Raw genomic sequence first — 9334 nt, forward strand, 5'->3', positions numbered from 1 at the left:
TTTTTTTCGACGGAAGTGAATAAAGAAGTTTTTACTATGACTGAAGTATAATACTAAATAAAAATAAAAAACTAAATAAAAATTAATTTGTAGAATTTGTAGAATTGGTCTAGCTCACCCGGTGAAAAACCACGACCACACAGAAGACAGGAAGTGGAAGCAATTCCGCGTTTCGTCTGATGAGTGTGCGTCCCAGAGGTCTAATTTAGTCCTCTTTCCCTTCTCACCGTTTTTCTTATTAGGAAAGGATGGGAAGTGGAAGTGGACTTTCCGGATGAGAGAATGCATGGAAAGGAAAGATATTTTCTTTCTGTGCATCCTCTCCTCCGTCGATTAAAGGTAGGCAACGCATATGCAATTGCGTATGTTTATGGGCAACGATCACTTCGCTATTTTTTTTGTTTTCCACCTTATGATAAAAAAAAATATTTTGCGTCATATAGAAAATAATATTATTTTACTTAAAAAAAAAACATTTTCAACGTACTATGTTAGCTTTTATGTGGTAGAGAGACTTTTAAATTGAATGCACTACCATATTCAAAACGGCTTCTACGTACTGTAACAAGTTTACCTTGAACATTGTTCTGCCATTTCCCTGCGACGTAACTTTATTGGACTTTTGTACAAGAAGTAAATGTTTATTGGATCTTTGGTCTCTAACTCAGAGTTTTGCATAACCAAGATGGAAAGAACGGCCACCTCAATATATTTGAAAAAGAAAATACACGTTATTTTTTAATAATCTTTATATATATAATTCTTCTGTGCGTGTGTATGTCACTGAACTTTTCTCAAACGACTGGACCGATTGTGATGAAATTTTTTGTGCGTGTTCAAGGGGATCTGGGAATGGTCTAGATTCACAATTTTGTCCGCTGGACAATGTTTTTTTAATTAATTTTTAATTTATTAGTAGTTGTTGATTTTGGAATGTTTTACATTGGATGCGACAGACGACGCTACCATCGCAGTGTCAAATTTTAAATAATATTCGAATTAAAGACGTGTAGACAGGACAACGTCTGTCGGGTCCGCTAGTTTATCTATAAAACAAGATTTGTATTTTTAAAACTAAATATACATCCAGATTTAATATCAAATAAAATCAAAATAAGCAAGCAAATATCAAGCTATAAAAAACATGTTTCCGCCCGGGATCGAACCGGGGACCTTCTGCGTGTTAGGCAGATGTGATAACCGCTACACCACGGAAACTTATGCATCGGTGAGCAAAATTAAAAGTACTACATTTTAAAGAATAAGAAATTACGTTTTAATTATTTATTTTCTCACCAACTTTCTAGCTGTTCATTAAAATAAAATTTTGTGGAATACATTCAAAATATGCCCTATATATAAATAAAATATATATGTTACATGTATATTTAATAGCATATGGACAGTTGTGTTATGTCCAAATGTAAATTAATTCAATTAATCAGTGCGTTGGAGCGAGCGCGGTGTCTCAAAGCGGTAATTTACATTTAGTCATTTGACCGTTCAAAATACGGTTTAGTGATTGTGGGATGGAATTGCGAGAATACGAGTGGACGTGAACGTACAGTATTCCATTAAAACGTATGCTTTGAAGCGATTTCTTTGATGTAACAAGCTTATACCACTACAGCATGGAACTCTAACCAATGCTTATAAGGAGTCTAAGAACATTATTAAATTACTTTTCTTTATGTTTTTAATAATTGAGTTGCGGATAAAAGACATAAGGGAGATTTAGTAAGAGAAGAACATAAGTAGGAATATTTGGGATAGAAGTAGTAGAAAGAAATGGTTTAACTAATAAATAATTTTAAAAAAAGCTTTTTGAAATAATTAGTTTATCCATAATCACAGTTTTTTTTTAAATGACTGTCTAGACATATTGTTTGATAGGTAATTTATTGATATGATAGCCTTTCAAAAAATTGCAGCATAAAAGGGGTTGAATCCTTTAAAAGTTTAATTCAATAAGTAATAAGCTAAAAGCTTTTATGCTGCAAGCACAAAGATGCTTAATTTAATTAAAACTTTAACAGTGCTTTTCCTAGTTATTGAAATTTGATTCTGCAGTATCCTATTTCCTAGTCGTTTTAGTATAGCTTTTGAAAATAATTCCACTTGATAACGCTTTTTTAATTAACAAAGTATATTTTAGGCTCTTATATAGGTGCATTGATGGCAACGCGTGGTATGCGAAACTACTTGAGAAATTAGAACTCGGAAACTTAATCTAGGGTCCTTGATCTCGACTGCAAATAATTACTTTTAATTGCAATCGAAGTTATCGTATATTTCTATTTAATTTTCTTTTCCTTGAAATTCCGACGAAAACAAATTGGTAGCTAATTTATTTTCGGTACTTCGCGTTCTTGAATCGTTACCATGACAACGCCTTCGCTATCTCACATTGAATTGAAAACTTTTTCGTGTGTTTTGATTGTGGTCCAAGTTAAATGTTTTAACTTAACTTTTAAATTAAAAAAATAATTAATAATAGACGTACTTAAATTTTGTATTTATTTTATTTCTAATATAAAAAAATATCATAATTATGTACATACGTACCAAAATCGAAGTTAAAAATTACCACTGTACTGAGTCTGATCATTCGACCACGAGAAACATCCGTCCAATGTCTCTTACTATTGATCTATAGTGTCTGAAAACTTTTATTAAAGTATAGTGTCTTTGTTTTTCTAAAAGAGATTGAAAGAGAGAACAATATATTTTATACAGGTATATCTGGCATCTGTTTTGAATGTGATGATTTTTAAATAATATTAATTATTCAAATAGTTGTTCGCCTGTGCCTTGTGATGTACCTAAGTTCGTACTCGGTAAAATATCTGAGCAATGAATCTTTATTGCCGTGTTGTTTGACTCGCGCTATTTGTACCGCTTCAAACATTCTTTGACATCAGTCTTTTCGCGGAGAATCGTCTCAAGTTACCGTTTCTTTTAATTCTTTATTTCCTTATTATGTTTTATCTTATATATAAAATTCTCGTGTCACAATTTTCGTTCCCATACTCCTCCGAAACGGCTTGACCGATTCTTATGAAATTTTCTGAGCATATAGAGTAGGTCTGAGAATCGGCCAACATCTATTTTTCATCCCCTAAATGTTAAGGGTAGTCCACCCCTAAATTTTTATTTTTTATTTTTTTGACAAACACTCGGACGGAGTCGCGGGCGACAGCTAGTATTATATAATTTTACGAAAATTGGTTTTACTATGTTATTTATAAGGTTTTTAGGTACGTGTTGTTTTTATTAATACAGTCAAAACCTGTGACGAAATACGGACATGGAAAGTCGGGTATTGCTTTGTTTTTAAGGTTTATAGCACCTTCTTATGGGATCTATGGTTTTGTTGCCACAGACGAAATTTCGTTTTTCTTGATGTTCAAGGGAATTTTTGCGAATTTTTATCCGTACTTGTGTAAGTAAATTAACTTGAACTCTATTTGAATTGAATTCCAGAACAATTGTAGCTATTCAGTTAGATTTACTGCGTTTCTGCAGTTCCATATGCAAATTGTATTCAGACAAATTTATGAGATAGCGCTAAACATTGATTTGTGCTAACTCTAACGATAATTTAGACTGATTTATTTCAAAAAAATGTACTTTAATATTTACGACGTATTTTATTTCTTCAACTGCAATGGAAATTTTAAACAAAAATTGTCACAATTTCGAGATAAAAAAAATCAAAATTATTATTATATATTCTTTTTATTATCAGTAATGGTGCACTGTAACAATTAAGTCGCTACGAGGCAACTCGTAAGTCCGTACAAACTGCCCGCAAGCTATAAAGGGTAAAGTGTGAGCCTCGTATTCTTTCATAATTGTTTTTCCCCGAGCGTTGTGTTCTTGTAGATTAAATTGGTCCGCCCATTTTTGTCTTTTAAAATTATCTTTACAACTTTAGACCAAGCATTCTCATTTAAACGAGAAAATCTTATAATATTTCTTACTAATCTTACTAATCTTACTAATATTATAAATGCGAATGTTTAGATGGATGGATGGATGTTTGTTTGTTTAAGGTATCCTTGGTACGGCTCTACGGATTTCGCTGAAATTATGTTCAGTCGTAGAACATAGCCTAGAATAACACATAGGTTACTAATTAAGGTTTTTTCTTTGCGCACGGACGAAGTCGCGGACGACATCTAGTATAGGTACTCGTACAAAATATGACTTGTTGACGAGCCCGTCAGATTACAAACTGTCGAAATACATAAATGATCGGTGACATAAGACGCGGTATTACTTAAAGTCAAGGCAATTGCTTGCTCACGCCCGTGTCATGTTTACCTCCGACATTTGCTGCGAGATGTTTTCTCTTACATTATGTTTGCACGACTAAATTGAATGCCTTCTCGAGCCTTAAGCTGACTTTATGGTTTTAAAGTTAAGTCAGTATAACCTTTTAAGAAAGAAATAATTTAGTTTCTTTATATGAATAGATAATATGGTACTAGTTGTATAATAATTTTAATTGTCAAACGTTGGTTTAAACTTTGTGTAGAGACTAGCTGTCGCCCGCAACTCTTTCCTGGCGTAATTAAAAAAGCCTATTAAATAGCCTAGTGTTCTTTCAGACTATGTTACCTTCAAACAAACATACATCCATCTAAACTTTCGCATTTTTTGTATTAGTAATATCCGAAACTTTCGTATCTCAAAAAGTAAAAAGGAAGATTTAAATTTTTATAAACATTTTAATTTAATTTTCTATGTGCCTATTAATTTTGTATAACTTTGTCCGTCAGTATATACAATGTTGATATAATTTATTGAGGCGCGGCGCACTAACGATGGCACGGCAATATAAACTTGTTACCCTGAGAGTGCAAACAACGCTCTCTCACCTCTAGACAATTCCGTACATAGATTGTATTTGCATAAAATATAACAACTGTATATATAATATATATGAATTATTTTATACGTAAAATATCAGTAAATTAATGTTTATTACTAAATCCTTTAATAATTAAACTATTACCGTTCGTTTCAGAGACCAAAATCTCTGTTTCATTATCTTTGGTTTCAGAAACCCACGGTCAATGATTTTCATTAGTAATATATTATAATGCATTGATTCGTATAGTCATAAATAGTATAAATATTTATAGAAGTACTGAAGTAATAAATGTATGTTTTAAAACGTAATAAAAATATTTTATTTTCTAAGAACAGATTTGTACTAAAATTTTGAAGTTAATAACTTAGTTTTAATTGGACTCCTTAGTTGTAAAGTATTTGGTTTTGTAAATTAAAGGTGGAAAATGTAAGAATTCGATAAAACGAATTCCACGAATTCCAGACAGCTAGGACATTGCAGTTTATTGGAATTTCTATCAACAAACGTTTGTCGTTTGTCAAAAAGTATTTTCGACTTTTGTATTAATACATTGGGTAGTAAGAAAGTATATTTGCATTAAATATTATTAAAATAATTTCAACTTAAAAAAAGAAAAATTGTAAAATTATTTTGTAATTTTTAATGACTTTGACCATTTCATGGCTTGGCTTCAAAAAGTAAAGTCAAAGTATCAACATATTTTGCGATCTATTTAAACTATTTTAACAATAACATGGTTAGTTGTCGTCTGTATTTAGTTAAAACACATTTTAAGTTGTATTCTGAACAGTTTCTGTGTAACGTTTTGTAACAGGATCGTTTTCCACAACATTGCACTGCACACCGGTAACAGTACAGGTGTATTCAAATTGAAATGACCACTACTCGGCTCACACAGGACGCTAATGCAGGTACACACGCTTAAATGAAGAGATTTACGGATTACTTCCACTACTATTACTTGAACAACATACATTTGTATATTACGAATATTTTAACATAATTGTGATAAAAGATTTCTAACTTTCAGATGGAGTGTTAAAAAATATGAATTTTTCCATCGAAATTTAAGCTAATTTAAGTGACAATCAGTATGGGAGCTTTAGTGAAAAATTTGATTTCTATGCTAACACGTTTTACCCAATATATATTGTGGTACTGCGTTCAACATCTATCTATTCTTATGTTAATTGATCGAAGAATCCATCGCTGATCAAGGCTAAATAGGAGTTTATTCTCCTCGTTCTGAGACAATGGGTGTTCTTTTATATGAGCTAGATAGCTCTTGCCCGCGACTCCGTCCTTGAAAAATTAAAGAAAAACTTGATTATGTGTTCTCAATTATACCAAATTTCAACAAGATCCATACAGCCGTTCTTGATATATTTCAAACAAACATTAGTAAGATGTAAAATGTTTCTCACGATGTATCCTATTGAAGTGGAGGACAATTTACTGAGTACAAAACGATAAGATTGTAGTCATCGATATCCAATCACAAAATATAAGGCAAACGCTGTTACGAAGTTCATAGAACAACGATCCGTATTGATTACATGCAGTGGTATTTCACTTGATCTCTGCGTAGTTGCATGAAACGTTAATGAATGTCCATTAAACGTACAGTAACGAAGCTACGCAGTGCCGCAAATGCTCCGAAAATCCGACATATGCCTACTTTAATGGGATTCCAGTACACTTTATGTTCAATGCACTTAATATCAGTGTGCATATCTGGGACTGTAGAGTACTATAGACCTTGGGAGTATACACATTCGTGATGCTGCTAGTGATAAATCAGAAATTTTTGAAACTTTTATAACCAAAGGTTTCGTTTGACGATTACGTTTGGCGATTGTGTTTTATTTTAAGTTTGAATGTTTATCTTGGAAGGTTATGTTTGATAATATTCTGGTCAAAGATAAATATGAAAACTGTGTTTTAATCTTACTAAAATTATACATGATAATGTTTGAATGTATGAATGGATGTTTGTTGGAAGATATCTCCAGAAAGGCCGTTGGATCTCGCTGAAATTTGGCATTTATGTAGACTATAGTCTGGAAGAGCACATACGCTACTAAATAAGTATTTTTTTCAATTGTACGCAAATAGAGCCGCGGGCGACAGCTAGTATTTAAAATAAAATGTATACGACTTTACAACAAGGGCTCGTTATATAGCGTAAGTTATTTTAATATTCATATATGTAACAAAATAGCTTTGATGTCCACATAGGGCTAGGTCTAACGAGGTCTCACTGTGTAAACTTGTTAACCGGAGTTAGCAAACATGTCCCGGACGCCTACATAAGTGTATACACCCTGACAACGTCTGTCATATCGCAAGTATATTTCATATTTTTTATAATTATGTTGTAGTTTTTATAACATAAATTTTAAGGGGTGACTTTTAATTGATTAAAATGAACAAATAATTTTACACAAGATTAAAATGCATTTATGTTACCCCAATTACTACCCTTTCTTACCTTACCTTAACTTACTTTTTTCTGTGATTCATTACTCAATAATGTTGAAATAATCGTTCTAAAATTAATTTGATAATATAAACACGTTATTTATGAATGGGAACCACGAAATTGCATAAACATGTGTTCAAACCACACATGTAATAAATTCAATCCTTCATAATAAATAATGCACGTGTTTTATTTTATGCCAGTAATTATAATTTTATAAAATAGGTTTTATTTATCACTATTATATTAATTTCTCAGCCAATCCCTACACCCTTTGTGATATTCACTATTACTGTTTTATATGCTTTGTTTTAAGATGCAATCAGTCTGAACATAAGTATTTTTAAATGATTGTAAATGTCATGTTTTATCGATATTGCTATTAAAGGAGGTTAATTATAATTTATTTAAGAATTCTCGCAATGTTACAGAGTTGGGCAGCCATGATTGGCATTTGATCCCTCGTCTGTACGTAAGTAATTTGCCGTTTAGAAAACGAGGCGATGGATGTTATTCCTTTGGTTATTCTGATTCGTTTACGCTTGCTTGTATAAACTAAGTCATCCTGTATTCATTATTTTGAATGTTGGTTGAAATTGATTTCTATTTTCATTATTATCTTGAGTAAACTTTGCCTTAAATAAATTTCCCTTATAATAAAATCATGTTACTTTTATATTATAGTACTTTGTTATTTACAGACATGTAGTTTTTATTAAAGTCTAGATTAGATCTTTCTAGCACGATATTATAAAATGAATTTGTGACGTTAACTATGCGTAGCATCTGACATTTCTAGGTAAATCATTTATTAGAAAATTTCTTTAAAGAATATTTTTTTTATAAGATAAAATAAATTGAGTAAATACCTTCTTAGATCACTGGATACAAAAACTGCACGATTTAAATATTATTCAATAACAATATGAACCTTTTTTTGTGACTGAATTGCCACTGTTTGCCTTTAGGAGGCATTTACAGCTTCACCAGGCTTGAGGTGGCCGAGCGCAGATGGTACTTAGCCTAAACCTCGTTTAAGAGTATGAAACTTTAAGACGAATGTATTTATACGTAATGTGGTTGCTACCTGACACGGGTACATTTATATTAATTTTAAGACCTCATCCGTGGCGCTAGGACGTCGCCACTAAGGCGGCAGCGCAATCTGCATAATATACCATCTCCTTGCTAGATAAATGGAAATGCAAGCTGTTATTACTGCTTTAAACGATCTATTTCCATCTTAGAATATAATAAATCCATATCGCTCTTATTATTATAAAATTCTTACACAATTAAATTGCGGACTCAATTTGGCTTAATAATATTAAAACTGTTCGTCATAAAAATTATATATATTTTTTTTTAAATTCGAAACGTGAATGTTGTTGCCAGTTTTAAAAGAAATGACACATAATTTTCAGTACAGGCCACAAGCCGCAGGCCATAGCCGCTTTCATGTCATCGGATTTTAAATTGGGAACGCATATCAAATTAAAGCAACACGCGACATTAAAAAAAACTGTTTAATTTAATTATGAAATTGTAAAATGTTAGTTATAATTTCGTTTAAACATTTTTTACATTGCATTTTACTGACTGGTAGACCGAGACGATAAATTTAGGACATGGAATTTATAAAGTCCCTTATAATTTTAGTAAACCAAGTGATTGCAAACTGACAATTACATAGCTAATCGTCGGTTTCCGAGACAAAAATCTCTGTATAAAATACATCGTCATCCCTGTCAGCTTTGACAAAACAGAGATAACAGTATGTTTTAAACGGGTTTTGATCTCAGAAACCCACGATGAAAAGAACACAAGATAAACGTGTTACAAAATCTACCGCGGTTGCACCTCACATGTATTCATTGTCCGCTTTAGTAATAAATGACAATTACTATTGCACCTGGACCGCGCAATGCACCCGAAATCTACTCATAAATCCTCACTTCAATGGATTTGTGGCG

At 31.9% G+C, this 9334-nt stretch overlaps 1 non-coding gene across 1 annotated transcript; it reads right to left on the minus strand.

The window, feature by feature from the left end:
- Window positions 1-1145: 1145 nt before the first annotated feature.
- TRNAV-AAC (transfer RNA valine (anticodon AAC)) lies at window positions 1146-1218 on the minus strand. Its single transcript has one exon. It is a non-coding gene; the product is annotated as a tRNA-Val (tRNA).
- Between the last annotated feature and the right edge of the window lie 8116 nt (window positions 1219-9334).

The sequence above is a fragment of the Papilio xuthus genome, unplaced genomic scaffold (genome assembly GCF_000836235.2).
Source record: "Papilio xuthus unplaced genomic scaffold, Pxut_1.1 DF825946.1, whole genome shotgun sequence".
NCBI lineage: Eukaryota > Metazoa > Arthropoda > Insecta > Lepidoptera > Papilionidae > Papilio > Papilio xuthus.